Source organism: Papio anubis, chromosome 16, assembly GCF_008728515.1.
Source record: "Papio anubis isolate 15944 chromosome 16, Panubis1.0, whole genome shotgun sequence".
In the NCBI taxonomy this organism is placed as follows: Eukaryota; Metazoa; Chordata; class Mammalia; order Primates; family Cercopithecidae; genus Papio; species Papio anubis.
This window is the reverse complement of record NC_044991.1, coordinates 72777053-72793942: the sequence shown is the minus strand read 5'-3', so window position 1 is coordinate 72793942 and position 16890 is coordinate 72777053. Positions and strand designations below refer to the sequence as shown.

Here is a 16890-nt window from a genome sequence, read left to right as displayed (position 1 = left end):
ACCCAGATAAGCAGCAGCATGGGACCTGTCTCCTGGAACTATTTTGTTCCTTGTCAGTCTGCTCCAGACACTCTTCCTTTGTGCTAAGTGCAGAGGCCAAGAATCCAGGGCATCACTCCATGCCCTATTCCTACCCTCACTCGGATCAACCTCTGCCTAACTTATTGCTTTTGCTACCTGGGACACTGCATCATCGGAACGTCACTAATGTCCCATCTGCATGGTTTGTGCCCAAACCAAGATGAGAACAGATCAGGAGTATCTCAGATATGAGACATCCAGTGATGCTGTTGCATCAACAGAATAGTTAGGGAGCTGATCTCTGTGCCTAGACCCTGCTGCTGGGCTTTATGCCAAGCAAAGGCAAGGTTGCTTGTGTCAACAGGAACAAAATGAGAAGGATTTTCAGAAGTCCCCCTAACTAAGGACAATTTTCCATTATCTGAATGCCCCACAATTAAAGTTTTATTCATTAGGGCTAATTTTCTTTTCTTTTTTTTTTTGAGACAGAGTCTCACTCTGTCTTCCAGTTTGGAGTGCAGTGGTGTGATCTTCTCAGCTTACTGCAATCTCCACCTCCCAGGTTCAAGCATTCTCATGCCTCAGCCTCCCAAGTAGCTGGGATTACAGGTGCATGCCACTGCACCTGGCTAATTTTGGTATATTTAGTAGAGATGGGGTTTTGCCATGTTAGCCAAGTTAGTCTTCAACTGCTGACCTCAAGTGATCTGCCTGCCTCGGCCTCCCAAAGTGCTGGGTGGGGTCTCCCAGTGGGAATCTCAGTATCCCCAGCCAGGGGTTTATGGATAGGACACTGGATAACCTTGAGAGGAGCTCCTAGGAGGAGGGACAGAGGTGGTATTGTGAATCAATGATCTTAGTCTTTTCTGCCTACTGGCTCTGGAGAGTCAGGGCAGCCCAGATGAGGGCGATTCCCCCCAGTGTGGCACACCCACCCCTTCAAGGGAGAAATATTGCTTATTTAAGTGGGTTTCTGACCCTACTCCTCCTAAGTGAGACCTCTTAACAGAAGTCTCCACACATCTCATACAGGAGTGTTTCAGCTGGCATCAGGCCAGTGCCCCTCTAAGACAGAGCTCTCAGAGGAAGGAGCAGCTTGGCATCTTTGCTGGTCTGCAGCTTCCACTGGTGATAACTCCAGGACCCAGGCAAATAGGGACTGGAGTGGATAACAAGCAAACTGCAGCAGTCCTACAGAAGAGGAGCCTGACTGCTAAAAGAAAAGCAAACAGAATACAACAGCATCAAGAAAAAGGCACCACAAAAAACTCCATTCAAATGTCAGCAGCCTCAAAGATCAAAGGTAGATAAACCCATGAAGATGAGAAAGAATCAATGCAAAAATACTGAAACCTCAAAAAGCCAAAGTGCCTCTTCTCCTTCAGAGAGTTGCAACACGTCTCTAGCAAGGGCACAGAACTGGGCTGAGACTGAGATGGATGAATTGACAGAAGTAGGCTTAGGAAGATGGGTAATAACAAACTTCACTGAGCGAAAGGATTATGTTCTAACTCACAGCAAAGAAGCTAAGAACCATAATAAAACATCACAGGTGCTGTTAATCAGAATAAGAACTTTAGAGAGGAACATAAGTGATCTGATGGAGCTGAAAAACACAACATGAGAATTTCATAATGCAAACACAAGTATCAATAGCTGAGTAGACCAAGTGGAAGAAAGGATATCAGAGCTTGAAGACTATCTTGCTGAAATAAGGCAGGCAGACAAGATTAGAGAAAAAAGAATGAAAAGGAATGAACAAAACCTCCAAGAATTATGGGACTATGTTAAAAAACCGAACCTACGAATGATAGGGGTACCTGAAAGAGACTGGGAGAATGAAACTAAGTAGGAAAATACACTTCAGGATATCATCCAGGAAAACTTCCCCAACCTAGCAAGACAGGCCAACATTCAAATTCAGGAAATCCAGAGAACCCCAGTAAAATACTCCATGAGAAGATCAGCCCTGACACATAATCATCAGATTCTCCAACGTCAAAATGAAAACAAAAATGGTAAGGGCAACCAGAGAGAAGGACCAGGTTACCTATAAAGGGAAGCTCATCAGACTAACAGCAGACATCTCAGCAGAAACCCTACAAGCCAGAAGAGATCGGGGGCCAATTTTAAACACCCTTAAAGCAAATAATTTCCAACCTAGAATTTAATATCCGGCCAAGCTGAGCTTCCTAAGTGAAGGAGAAATAAAATCTTTTTCAGACAAGCAAATGCTGAGGGAATTTGTCACCACCAGGTCTGCCTTGCAAGAACTTCTGAAGGAAGCACTAAATATGGAAGGAAAAACCAATATCAGCCACTACAAAAAACACACTGAAATACACAGTGGAGCGACACTATGAAGCAAATGCCTAAACAAGTTTGCAAAATAACCAACAGGCATCATGATGTCAGGATCAAATTCACACATAACAATATTAACTTTAAATGTAAATGGGCTAAATGCCCCCAGTTAAAAGACACAGAGTGGCAAGCTGGATAAAGAGTCAAAATCCACCTGTGTGCTGTATTCAAGAGATGCATTATAATAAAAAAGAAAATCAAAATTCTAAAAATAAAAGTACAATGACAAAAATAAAATAATCAGTGTATGGTATTTAGAGAAGACTGGACCCAGCTGAAGAGAGGTTGATCAAACCGAAAGATAAGTTAGCAGAACATATCCAGACTAAAACAGGGAGAGGAAAATAATACTAAAAAATATAGAAAAGAGTGAATGTGACAGATAGCATATAGTGAGAGAACTAACATATGTGTAATTGGAGATCCAGAAGGAGAAGAAAGACAGAATAGAGCAAAGAAATGGAAAATGGCTGAGAATTTGGTAAACTGATATAGGACATCAAGCTACATATTAAAGTAGCCCTCTGAGACCAGTGAACACCTAGGCACATCACAGTAAAACCATATTTAGGTATATCTGTTTTAATTTTACTTGAAGCCAAAGCAAAGAGAAAAATCTTAAAATCTAGCAGAAAAAAAGACATACCTTTAAAGAATAACAGTAAGACTGATAGCTGTCTTCCCAATGGAAACAATGAAAGGGAGAAGACAATGGAATGATATCTTTAACATGCTGACAGAAAATAATGCTAACCTAGAATTCTATACCTAAGAAAAAAATCTTCCAAAAATAAGATCAGAACTAAGGTATTTTCAGACAAAGACAGAAAATTCATCACAAGCACTTTCACATGGAAAGAAATATCAGGCCAGGCACAGTGGCTCAAACCTGCAATCCCAGCACTTTGGGAGGCCGAGGTGGGTATATCACTTGAGGTCAGGAGTTCAAGACAAGCCTGGCTAACATGGTGAAACCTCATCTCTACTAAAAATACAAAAATTAGCTGGGTGTGGTGGCACATGCTTGTAGTCCCAGCTACATGGGAGGATGAGGCAGGAGAATTGCTTGAACCCAGGAGGTGGAGGCTGCAGTGAGCCAAGATCACGCCACTGCACTCCAGCCTGGGTGACAGAGTGAGACTCTGTCTCCAAAAAAAAAAAAAAAAAAAAAAAAAAAGAAATGAGATGAAATATCAGAGATTTATGTAGGCAAATGAAAGATTATCCTAGATATAAACAAGATAATGAAAGAAGGAATGAAGAAAAACACAAAGGGAAAATATGTACGTAAATCTAATCAGTGGTTCCCAAGTCAGGGCAATTGTGCCCACTAGGGGATATCTGGCAATGTTTGAAGACATTTTTAATTGTCACATCTTGGGGGTTAGTGCTACTGACATCTAGTGGATAGAGACCAAGGATGCTGCTAAACATCCGTAATACATGGAACTGCCTTTTTACAACAAATAAGTATATGGCACAAAACATCAACAGGGCCAAAATTGAGATATCTTTACTTAAGTTACTATTGATTATACAGCCCAATAATAGTAATTTCCATGGAATTTAGATTTATGTAGAATTATAGTACATTAAGAAAAACACAAAAGATGTGAGTACTTGGAGGTAAAATGTTTGAAATTTTTTGCATGCCTGGGATGCAAATTTTATTTTATACCCTAATAAGTCCCAGATGAATTTTGTAATGTAAAAGAATAAATAACTAACAAGTCAATGAGGGGGGCAGTGTTAATGAAATTATAGGAAAAAAAACTTGATTAATCCAAAGTGAAAGAAGGATAAAAAGAAAAATAGAACAGCTGTCGGACAACAGAAATTGCATAGTAATTGGTTGATACAAACCCAAATATAACATTTATTGCATTAAACACAAACAGACCTAATATTCCAAATAAGAGACAAAGACTGTCAGAGTGAATGAACAAAAACTAATGCAGTTTAAGACATCTATCTTAAATATAAGGTTTGAAAGATCTAACTTAAAGTTTGAAAGTTGAAGGATGTAAGCAAGTATACCATGTAAATGCTAACCAAATACTGTGAGTATGAATATGTTAATATCAAAGTAGCCTTTAAAGCAAGAAGCATTATTAGAGATAAAACCGGACATTTCTTGATGATGAAATTGTCAATCCACTACAAACATATAGTAGTTTAAAATGTGATTTATCTAGCAATAGGGCATCAAATATATTAAGCAAAAATTGGCAGAACAAAAAATAAAAATAAAAATCACAGTGGAAGTTAGAAGGAAGAAAATAAAAAGGAAAAAGTGAATGAAGTAAAAACACACATTTAAAGTATATATTTAAATTTGTAAGTTACACTATAGATTTAAATGTCAAAAATATAACGTAAGATGCTAGAAGATAACACAGAAGTATATCTTCGTAACTTGGGGGCAGGAAATACTTCTTAAATGGGAAACAAAAATACTAACCATAGGGGAAAAGATGGATAAACTGAACTACATTAAAATAAGAATTTCTGTTTATTGGAAGATAAATAAAAGAGAGTGAAAAAGCAAACTACAGAGTGAGAGAAGATATTTGCAATATGCATATCTGTCAAGGGACTCATATCCAGTGTATGTAAAGAATGCATAATAAATAGGAAAAGGGCATAAAATTGAAAAATGAGCAAAAAGATTCAACCAGGCAATTTATAAAAGACAATATCCAAATGTTCAATAAAAGGTAATAAAAAGGTGCCCAACTTGATTAGTTATCAGGAAAATGTAAATTCAAATCACAAGACACACACATAACAGAAGGGCTAAAATGAAAAAGATTTTTTAAGAAACCTAAATGTTGCAGAAAAATCAGCATCACTGGTAGTCTCATATTCTGCTGACGAGAATGTATACTGATATAACCAATTTGGAAAATTGTTTGGCAGATCTTCTAAAGTTGAACATATGCGTATCCTACGACCCAACAATTCCACTTCTAGGTATATATCCAACAGGAATATCTATATGTATGCCCACTGCCATATATAAAAGTGGTCATAGAAACTTTCATAAGACTCCAACTTGGAGACAATCCAAATATCTATCAAAAGTGGAATGGATTAAATATTATATTCATTTGATGGAGTATTACATAACAATGAAATTGAATGAACAATATCCATAATATAGATGGACTTTCGAAACATGATGTTGAGCAAAAGAAGCCAGACACAAAATAATACACACTGTATTATTCCATTTACATAAAGTTTAAAATAGGCAAGTCTAATTGATGGTGATAAAATTTAAAATAGTGATGACCTTTTCTTGGATGAGAGAAGAGGAATATTATGTGATGATCTCTTTCTTGATCTGGGTGGTGTCTAGATGGGTATGTTTATGTAGTAAAAATCCACTAATGATTTCTGTATTTATGTGCAGTATATATAAAGAAAACAGTACTTGCTCCCAAAATCATTTTTTAGAAAATAAATTATTTCTGCAATATTTGATTAAATGAAAAAAGTTAAAAAATGCATGCATAATCTGAGGCAAATTTGATGAAAAACACATATATAGATATAGATTATATATGAGTAGAGGTAAAGATTAGATATAAATTCAGATGATATGTGTATTGATACAGTAAAAAAAACTGGACACATGTGCTACATTATCAACAGTTATTATCTCTAGGTAAGGAAGAACTACTATCTCATTACTTCTCTTTGTTCTTTTCTGTTTTTCAAATGTATTTTTTTCAAATTTCTAAAATTAAAAAAAAAGCTGTGGAGAATTTATTTCTGCAATGAGAGGAGTATGAGCTATAAGAGAAGGGAAGTACTTTGCGAGAAGCCAGTGCCCACCCCGGGAGTGATGGCCAGAGGAGGGGAGGAGGCAGAACCAGATAAGGTAGTGAGAGTCAAGTCACACGTTCTCGAAACTCCTCATCTGGAACCCTTTTCTACTCCCAGCAGAGCCTGGTAAAATCCTGAGTCTCCTGCCAGCTTTACTCAGATGTCCAATTGCTGATACTCCTCTGCATCATGGTTCTGCCAGTGTCAGGAGAATGGAAAGAAATAGTTTTTTCCTGTAATGGAATTTTCAGATTACTGTATGTGTTCTGGCTGGGCTTCAAAATGAAGAGTGGGTGAAAAACAAAAAGACTTTTCCCAGTCCTATTGCAGAGAGGTGCCAGGGGCTGGCAACATACAAAAACATGGCTTTTTAGAAAGTCAGAATCCCTGAAGAAAACTAAATGTTTAGTTTTCAAGCTTGAAGATCTCCTGATGCTGCAAGTAATGTGATGTTTTTATGTGTGTTTGGGGGACTGTGGTGCCCTCACTGAGTTTTTGTATAGGAGGACACTTACCAAGGAAGAGCACCACCAGGTTCAGAGCCTGCATGGAGGGTTCCTAGCTCATAAACTGAGGAGGATATAAACTGAGGAGTTTATGTCCTCAGTTAAGAGCTCCAAAGATGAACACCAAATTGGGAAAGGACTACTAATTATTTCTTGAAACATGCCCTTTTATTAGGATTGAATATTTCAAAATGTTGGGCATAAAAAGGAGAAATAAAATGCATGCTCGATGGAGAGAAGGTTGGAGCCACTGGGATAACAAAAGTGAAATCTTCAGAAGAATTGAGGGTAAGGTGGTGAGTAGATATCGAGTGATAAATATGGGTAGGGAAGAGCTGAGTCTTTTGGGGCCATTTCAGCCAGAAGTGGAGAGGTGAAGGTGGAAGGCAAGTTTTTTCCTACTTTGAGATTCAATTCCTCCCACCCTGTAAAATGGGAGACTAGAAAGTGCCTCAGAACTAGTTGCTCTAAGAATTGAACTCAGGTTCTGTGAGTTTAAATTCCATGGGGGTGACCTCATAGAGGCTGGGTTGTTGAAGGGAGGATGACTGGGGACTGAAGCTTTACTCCAGAAGCCAACAACAACAACAACAACAACAACAACAACATCACACACATCAAAAAAAAAAAAAAAAAAAAGCAAAGCAAAGCAAAGCAAACCAAACCACCCAGATCCTTGAGCTGGGGAGACGAAGAAGGGAAATAGGGAAATCAATGGAGTGGGTCCTGTAGCATTGGAGGGGCTGATAATAGTGAGAAATACCCTCCTGGGTGTTACTGCTCATGTACTCCTTCTCAGTTTTATCAAAGCCAAAACTGAAATGCTGCACAAAGATTCTCACTGATAGGCAGAACCTTCTGCAAGTTGCACTCAGAATCTCAAATTCGTCATTAATGCAGCAAAGTCTTCTGCGGAAATATCTGCATGCTTCTTGAAGACTGGTAAGATCTAAGAAGCACCTTTTCCTCTTCATCCGGTTCTCAAAAATTATGGACTCTTAGGTTGTGGGGAGACAGACAGCAGAACGCTATGCCTCCTCAGTCCCAGCACCCAATCCAATCTGGGGCCTCTGCTTCTTCATCCTATCCCCAGACTCCCCACATTCCTCTTGTAGGTCTGCTTGATTTAGCCAAACCCTAGGAGGTCTGGCATTTGTGTCTCTGCTCATTGAACTTAAAACATCCTGGGAGAATCCTTGTGTGGGCATCTCTTAAGCCCCAGAAAAACATCCCTGCCCACAGGGTTTGGGAGGATTAGTTATGCTTAAATGGATATGTTTTCACCAGATTGTGTAGCTACTGAATTCCTACCCCTTCTCCCTTCTAGAGAGCAGAAAGTTGGATAGAAAATCAGCAATACGATTTCCTGTGTTGAGCCCCAAAACCACCAGTTAGAGTTGGAGGATACCTTGGAGATCTTGGAAGAACCCTGCATGATCTCCTGTACTACCATTGTCTTGCCCAGTTGTGGGTGGGGGAGTGGGCTCAGAGCAATGTCTCTTCTGCCTGCCAACTCACCTCGCTGAGCTATTACATGAACAGCCTCAAGTTCTTGCCAAATAAGCTGTGATATTAATTCATGATCTCTGTTTCTCCTTCTGTAGTCCCACAACAAATTTGCTACCCCAACTATTTGCTCTCACTGCACTTTTTCCCTAAGTCCCCAGGTCCCACCTCCTAGTTTGGATCTCCCTGCCTTCTTACTCTTTAGAAGCTTGGCCTCCTTAGCTAAGACTTCTGGACTCTACTTACCATTTTTCATTTCATTGACTAACATCCCTGGGGAAAACAGCTTATAGGTGGGATGTTCTTATGGTTACACAAAACACTATCCCTCTGAGTTCCTCAAACCTGGGTGCAGTCTTTCTCACATTATTTCAGGCCTATGATTCTGGTAGGTCCCCACAAGCTATCTCCCCTTCTAAAAAATCCACGGAGATACAATCTTACATTAAAATGGCAGCACGAATGGTCTGGAGTTGAAAGGAGATGCTGTTGGCCTCTCCACCCAAATTCTCTTCCTAGACAATGCATCGTTTGTTACTATTGTTTATTTAACCATTTGGGATCTACAGGGATCTTTTCAAAGGCAAATACTGCTAGAAAGAATAAGCAACTTTCAGGGGGTTAAGATTGCGGCAAGGGCCACTTTGCATGAGTGGAGGTATCACTAATTATATCTCTTGGCTTAGAGCCCAAGGAAAGGGTACGTCATGTGATCCAAACAAAGCCAGCATTCCTTCTTCCAGGAAGGAAGCCAGAGAGGGGCATGACAAGAAAGGAGCAATGGGACATATAATCAGTTCCTTGAAGTATGGAGAGAGGGGTTGCTGTAGGTTGTGGTATCAGGGCAGGCTTCCTGGAAGAAGGAGTGCTTCCTTTTACCTTGAGGGATGGAGAGAAATTGATATGCCTCAGAGTGAAAGGTATGTTTTCCTCCCTGACAGGATTAAATATAGAATGGGGGAGAAGCAAGGGAATTTGGTTGAAATGAAAGGCTAGTATCCCCCAACTTGACAAAAACAGATGAAGCTACAGACAAGTTTGGATCACGAACTTGGTAGTAAGCTGTCTGATTCTAGCTCATTCTGACTTGCCAGCTTTTCTTTTTTGGCCTCTATTGTTACACCCATGAAACCTGAAGAGCACAAGTATTGCACAAGGAGAACAAATAGGCACAGGCAGGTAGTTGAATCTACCCAAGTTCACCTAGCAAACTGGTGATGAATGGGTATAGAGACCCCCCTTTTTGAACCTCTCTGTACTTGAATTTCTTGAAATATGTCTATTTCAAGGGCTAGAGATGTGCTTACAGTAGACAGTGCAGTGGGGAATAGAGTGGAAAAGGAGCACTGGGCAGAAATAGCCCTAAGTGAGATGGGCCATGGAGGACAGGTTCTTAGTGTCAGGACAGGGAGTGGCTACCTTAGGTCAAACCCAGTGAATCATTTCCTGCTAAGCAGTTAGAAGAAAGAAACAGTTGCGGAAAACCTCTGGGTCTATCTGGCAGATGGGACATTCTCGTTCACCCTCAAGTGTACTAAGGGACACAATGAACCCTTGTACTTGGTTGTCTTGCTTCAGAGCTTGGAGTTAATTGGCTCTGAAAAGCTTCAGAAGTGGGAGGAGATTGGTATTGAAAGGTGTGGGATGGGTACATGTGATACTTTGATACAAGCATACAATATGTAATGATCGATTTAGGGTAATAGGAATATCCATTATGTCAAGCATTTGTCATTTCTTTGTGCTAGGAGCATTCTAAATCTACTTCTCTAGTTATTTTGAAATATTCAACAAATTATTGTAACTATAGCTGTGCTACTGAACACTAGATTTTGTACAGCTAGTATGTATCCATAAAAATTTAAAATAAAATTAATTAAAAATATGTAGGCTGAGAGTTCCCCAGTGAATCTATTTTGGCTTTAGTGGAATAATTGGCCCAAAGTAAACTGGTTTGCCATTACCTGAAGCAGGATTGACCAGCAGGCAATTTTAACTTATTTCTTCTGGTAACTGATAAAATAAGAAGGAAAAAAAAAATCAGTAAGAATATAAAAGATTTGAACAACACAAATAAAAAAGTAACTACCAATATTTACAGAAAAGAACTCAGAATTACTGTAGAATACACATTCTTTTCAAGAGTACATGGAACATTTTTTTAAAAAATGTCTCAACAAATGTCAGTAGATTAAAAATCAAACAGATTGACCACAGGGTAATTAAGAATTAAGTTAGAAATCATAAAATAAGATAGCTAGAAAAATTTCCAGATTAGCAAGGCAAGATGGCCAACTAAACACATCCAGGAAGAACATCGCATGCCGATGTTCTGGCCATTGGGAAGATGGGCACACTCTGAGCAGATCTTCCGGAGGAAGTCATTGAAAGTGGACCAAGGGAGGATGCAGATCCTGGGCCGAAGGGAGAGGAAGCTGGAAACCATGCATGGGGCTGCCAAGAACCAGGACTCGTTCCTAGACTCCAGCAGCTCCTGGGGAAGGGGTGCGTTGAACAGGCAAGGAGTGGCCCACTCTTGCTGCAGACCCCTGGAATTCTAGCTGCAGGAGACCCCATGAACCCCATGGACATTTGAGCTGACACAGACAGCTGTTTGGAGAGGTGGCAGGGACAGGACTCAACCTGTGTGGAGCACAGAGAGTTTGGAATGAGAATGGCTGCAGTGGAGCATGGCCAGTGATGCCCATTCCACAAGGCTTGTCACGCTCCTTGAGGTGGCTTTAGTTTTGTTGACTGTTAGACCTGGGCAGAGCAGGGCAGTCTTGCCCCTAGGACAAGCCTAGTCTGATGTACTCTTTTTTTTTTTTTTTTGAGACAGAATCTTGCTCTGTCACCGAGGCTGGAGTGCAGTGGTGCGATCTTGGCTAACTGCAACCTCTGCCTCCCAGGTTCAAGCGATTCTCCTGCCTCAGTTTCTTGAGTAGCTGAGATTACAGGCACATGCCATCACGCCCGGCTAATTTTTGTATTTTTAGTAGAGACAGGGTTTCACCACATTGGCCAGGCTGGTCTCGAACTCCTGACCTCAGGTGATCTACCTGCCTCAGCCTCCCAAAGTGCTGGGATTACAGACATGAACCTCTGTTCCTGGCCTGATTTACTCTTTTAGCAAATTTCTAGGATACAATACAGTACAAACTATAGTTATTCTGCTGTACATTATATCTCTAGACTTATTCATTCCAGATGTTATAAATCCCACAGGTCACTATAATTCTGTTAAGGTTTTTTTGCAGTCTGTTTTCTCTCTGTTGTTCAGATTGAACACTTTCCATTGTTCTATCTTCAAATTCAGATTATTCCTCTGTACTCTCTATTTGGCTGTTAAGCTCATCTATTGAGTTTGTATTTCTGTTACACTCTTAACATTTTCTAAAATGTCCATTTGTTTCTTCTTTATATCTTCTATTTCTTTGCTGAGACGTTCTGTTTTAACATCTTTATGTTTGTTTATAATTGCTCCTTCAAGCTTCTTCATGATGACCTCTACAATTTTTGTCATATAATTATAACATCGTTGTCATCTCAGTGTTGGCACCTATTAATTATCTTCTGTCATTTTGTTTGAGATCTTTCTGGTTTTTGATATAACAAATAATTTTTTATTGAAAGTTGGAAACTTTGGGTTTTATGTTATGAGATTCTAGATCTCATTTAAACCTTGATTTCTTCTGTCACCCTTCCAGCAGGGAAGAGTGGAGCACCACCTCATTACTGCCGGATGGGGGTAGAAATCAGGTTCCCCATTCAGTCTTTGTTGACAACTGAGTTGGGGGAGTGGTTTTTTTCTCATTCCTTCTGGGCTGGGGTGGGAGGTCTAGCTCCCCAATAAGTTCCACAGATACCTCTCCAGCAGAGAGAGATAGAAGTATCATTCTGCTCCCTACGTGGCCTCCACTGACAGCACACGCATTGGGGGAAGGCAGCATCATTACTGTCTAGTGGTGACCAAAGTCTGGGCTCTTTGCAGGAAGACTGGGGCTTCTCATTTCAGCTTGGTAAAGGCAGAAGTTGAGGCTCCTCTCTCAGCTCTGATGGGGGTAGAACTATGTGCTTGGCTATACTAGTGGTTATTGTTGAATGTTTTCTGTCTTGTTAGGCTGCCTCTTTCCCGGTCCTTTGGCAAGAGTGAGCAGGCTGGTTTTTTGTTGTGTTGTGTTTTGTTTTGTTTTTGAGGCTTTTATTGTCTCTATTTCTGTGTTTCTGGGTTTCCAGCTTCTCTAGCACCCAGTCTTGAATATGTGAGGCAAAAAGAAAACTCAGTAATCCCGCTGCCGTGCTGTTCTTCAGGTCCTAAGGTTTCTGGCTCGTCTGCCTTGCCCTTACCACCTTTCAGAGTCTTCTTGTGTTTGTTTTATATTTAATGTCCAGGATTTCTAGCTGAACTTCATCAGAGGAATAGGGAAAAGTCCATCTAGTTCATTTTCCCAGAAGAGTAGAAATCTCTGTCCTATATGTTAGATTTTTTAAAATAAGTAACTTAGGAGAAAAATTAGGAGGATAATTCATAATCTTAGCATTGGAGAGAACTTCTTAAGCAAGAAACGTAAAAGATATAAAGAAAAATTAGTAGGCATTATTGATTACATAACTCTAAATTTTTATAGAACAAAACATATAATAAATAAAAATCAAACTACAGGCTGAGGGAAATATTTGCAATACATATGACAAGCCAAAAGTTATTTTTTCTAATAAACAAATTGATGAGAAAATGACAAACATCTCAATAGAAAAAGATTTGCACAAGCAATTCACGAAAGAAGAAATTCAAATGGCCGATAATTAAAAACACTTGAAGACTGCTGAAAGTAGGTTTTAAATGTATTTATCACAAACAAAAGATAAGTATGTGAGGTGATGGAGATGTTAATTAGCTTGATTTAATCATTTCACAATATGAGTATATATAAATGAAAATATCACACTAATATACATAAAATTTTTATTTGTTAATTATAATTTTTTTTTTTGAGGCAGACTCTCGCTCTGTCACCCAGGCTGGAGTGCAGTGGCGCCATCTCAGCTCACAGCTCACTGCAAGCTCCGTCTCCTGGGTTCACACCATTCTCCTGCCTCAGCCTCCCAAGTAGCTGGGACTACAGGCGCCCGCCACCACATCTGGCTAATTTTTTTGTATTTTTTTAGTAGAGATGGGATTTTACCATGTTAGCCAGGATGGTCTTGATTTCCTGACTTCATGATCCACCCGCCTCAGACTCCCAAAGTGCTGGGATTACAGGCATAAGCCACCATGCCTGGCCTCATAAAATTTTTTTTTATGCTTTAAGTTCTAGGGTACATGTGCAACATGTACAGATTTGTTACATATGTATACATGTGCCATGTTGATGTGCTGTACCTGTTAACTCGTCATTTACATTAGGTTTATCTCCTAATGGTATCCCTCCACTCTCCCCCCACCCCACGACGGGCCCCAGTGTGTGATGTTCCCCACCCCCCTGTGTCCAAATGTTCTCATTGTTCAATTCCCACCTATGAGTGAGAACATGTGGTGTTTGGTTTTCTATCCTTGCGATAGTTTGCTCAGAATGATGGTTTCTAGCTTCATCCGTGTTCCTACACTACAAAGGACATGAACTCATCGTTTTTTATGGCTGCATAGTATTCCACGGTGTATATGTGCCACATTTTCTTAATTCAGTCTATCATTGATGGACATTTGGGTTGGTTCCAAGTCTTTGCTATTGTGAATAGTGCTGCTATAAATATACGTGTCCATGTGTCTTTTTAGCAGCATGATTCATAATCCTTTGGGTATGTGCCCAGTAATGGGATGGCTGGGTCAAAGGGTATTTCTAGTTCTAGATCCTTGAGGAATTGCCACACTGTCTTCCACAATGGTTGAACTAGTTTACAGTCCCCACAACAGTGTAAAAGTGTTCCTATTTCTCCACATCCTCTCCAGCACCTGTTGTTTCCTAACTTTTTAATGATCGTCATTCTATCTGGTGTGAGATGGTATCTCATTGTCGTTTTGATTTGCATTTCTCTGATGGTGAGTGATGATGAGCATTTTTTCATGTGTCTGTTGGCTGCATAAATGTCTTCTTTTGAGTAGCGTCTGTTCATATCCTTTGCCCACTTTTTGGTGGGGTTGTTTGATTTTTTTCTTGTAAAAAAATCTGGAACGCTTCATGAATTTGCGTGCCATCCTTGCACAGGGACCATACTAATCTTCTCTGTATCGTTCCAGTTTTAGTATATGTGCTGCCGAAGCGAGCACATAAATGTTTTTAACTAAAAAACTTTAAAAAGCAAAGAAGATTAATATCAGTAGTAGTTAGGGATATGCAAATGAAGCAACTCTGCAATTTCCATAAGACTAGCAGAAATTTAGAAGAGTAGAGATGTTGAACAGAGTGTGGGCATCTATTTAAGATAATTGTCGACCTACATTTTTATATGGATGGATACGCATGAGGAAGAGTCAGGTGAAAAGGAGAAAGTACAGTAGTAGTGAATGTATATGTCATAATTTCATTTTATGTTTTCCAAGTATCAAAACCCATGTACATATATGATTGTATATGTTTGGACACAGAGAAAGATGGTAAGGGTACAAAACAGACTATTAAAATTAGTTATTAACTATCAACTACGGCTATTATCATTGAGGGGGTTAGATATGGAAAGATGTGGCTTAGAAATTATTAGCTTTTCTTTATATGTTCTTTGTACTGTTTCACTTATTGGGTGTTCAATGTGTATAATTTTATAATTAAAAATTAATTCATAACTAGGACTCTTAGAAACTATTCCCAATAAAGCACCCCCCCCAAAATATTGTCCAAAATACTGAAAATGCATGACTCTTTAAATCAATGAGTCATTGGCAAGAAAGAGGAATTCTTAAAAGCCAAAAATGACATGAAGGTCTCACTCCAGAAAGATAAGGAAATGCTTTAGTTAGAGGCTTCCCTGGGGGTATCTGCCAATGCCTGGTAATCTGTAGTTTGAATTTTAGTGGGCCCCTGGCAAGGGCAAGAAAAAAGAGCTAAGCCCTAAGCAATGTGAAAAGTCAGATCAGAAATCTCACTCATAAGGACCCCCAAATGCTGACACATTAATAAATGAATGAAACAGAAACACACACATGCACGACTGTGGTAAAGGAACTTGCCTGTCTTGGCTTTGGCTCTCAACAAAGTGGGAAAAAAGACTATTCTGGGCTGGGTGCGGTGGCTCATGCCTGTAATCCCAGCACTTTGGGAGGCAGATGTGGGTGAATCACGAGGCCAGGAGTTTGAGATCGGCCTGACCAACATGGTGAAACCCCGTTTCTACTAAAAATACAAAAAAATTAGCCAGGCGAGGTGGTGCATGCCTGTAATACCAGCTATTCAGGAGGTTGAGGCAGGAGAATCACTTGAACCTGGGAGACAGAGGTTGCAGTGAGCTGAGATAGCGCCACTGCACTCCAGCCTGGGGGACAGAGCAAGACTCCATCTCCAAAAAAAAAAAGGAAAAAAGAGACTATTCTGAGAATTTGTAACTGCAGCCTCATTTCCTTCCATGAGAGCAGAGTAGGAAAACCGGCACATGTGCATAGTCTGAGAAATCTAAAGCTATGAATTTAATTCAAAATAGTGTGAGCTGTTAGGGAAAAATTGAGGACAAATTGATTCAGAAGAATGCTCTTTTAAGCACAGGAATCCAAAGAATTCCACAAAGTATCATTACATACATAAACTTCCCTTAAATATACACTCTCACAATAAAAAAATCACTCAGATCTTAAGAAAACAAGATGAAAAAAATCAAGAAAAACGACCAACAGCAGAAGTCCACAAAGACTTCAGATATTGGAGTTACTGTATTGTATAGTAGCGAGTTACTGTTTTGTAAGAAAGGAACATAAAAAAAGGATTCCTGATTCTGTCTTTGGGGTAGGAAGGGCACGTGATAAAGACATTCATTCAAAAGGTAAAAGACAAACCAATAAGGGTTTTAGAAGATTACCCTGGATCCTGGAAGATGTTTATAATACATATAGCTGAGGAAAGAGGCGACTCCAGTAGAAATCAGCAAGAAAAAGTCAGACAACCCCAGAGAACAATGAGCAAAACAGTTGCACGGAAAATCAAAGAGAGGATATGCAAGTGGTTAATAAAGATCTAAAAAGGTGCTCAACCTCATTAATAGTCAAGAAATTTAAATTAAGTCCACAATGATGTATTTCTATACTCATAGCAGGATGGTAAAAACGAAAAGATTCTGACAATTCTGCATACAGCATAGATACGGAACAATAGGGACTCTAAACTACCAATGGCAGGCTGTGAATTGGTCCCAACTCTTTGGGAAATACCTTGGTATCAGCTTGAGAAGCTGAAGATATGCATACCCTGCAACCCATCATTCCCTATCCTGGATGTATAACCTACAAGAACACCTGCCCACGTGCTCCAGCAAATGCACACAGAGTGTTCATAGCAGCATTATTCTTCTTTTTTACATGAATAAAATTTTTAATTTTTTTGACATTTAAAAACATTTATGAATTCATTTAACATAATAAACTTATTACATATTGATATAAATAACATTTTTATTTAGAAAATCTTAGTTTTTAAAATTATACTTTAAGTTCTGGGATATACGTGCAGAACGTGTTACA

General features: G+C 39.4%; 1 non-coding gene across 1 annotated transcript; it reads right to left on the bottom strand.

Moving 5' to 3' along the window:
- Nucleotides 1-14389: 14389 nt before the first annotated feature.
- LOC116270935 lies at nt 14390-14496 on the bottom strand. Its single transcript, XR_004179230.1, has one exon. It is a non-coding gene; the product is annotated as a U6 spliceosomal RNA (small nuclear RNA).
- Between the last annotated feature and the right edge of the window lie 2394 nt (nt 14497-16890).